Raw genomic sequence first — 458 nt, 5'->3', positions numbered from 1 at the left:
ATAGTCTCTCCAACTCTCCAGCTTTAATTTATTATGTGCAAAGGCCTTGGGATCGTGTTGGGTGTTTCTGGATTATGAGAATGGAGTTGTGAGTTTCTTTGATGTTTATAAAGGTTTTCTTATCTTTGGTTTCCCTCCTTCTCTTCCCCTCTGAGGCCTTTCTTTTGTTTTGGTTCCACATGAGAATTTGGTTTCATGATGATTTATTGTGACCTCCCATAAATGAGGCAAATAGTGTCCTGAAACCTTATGTGAGGAAAGAGGTCTATGTGTGAGACCCTGTGAGCTCATTGTAACTTCATGGAATGTAATTACTTTATGGTTATAAATGAAATAACCACCTTGATTGTATATCTTTGTTAATTTAGGTATTTTAAAAAATTATTGCATAATGTTTACTAGAACATCAACTATAGCTCTTTCAGAGGTTGTTAGTATATCACCCTTGTGCAGCCATC

The 458-nt window shown here is 36.0% G+C and overlaps 1 pseudogene; it reads left to right on the top strand.

Annotated features, from left to right (window-relative positions):
* The window catches only part of LOC116547595, a 6,095-nt pseudogene extending 5,858 nt beyond the window's left edge, over positions 1 to 237 (top strand).
* Positions 238 to 458: the final 221 nt, after the last annotated feature.

Source organism: Sapajus apella, unplaced genomic scaffold, assembly GCF_009761245.1.
Source record: "Sapajus apella isolate SASKATOON/1434 unplaced genomic scaffold, GSC_monkey_1.0 scaffold3724, whole genome shotgun sequence".
NCBI lineage: Eukaryota > Metazoa > Chordata > Mammalia > Primates > Cebidae > Sapajus > Sapajus apella.
This window is presented reverse-complemented; position numbering and strand designations above follow the sequence as displayed.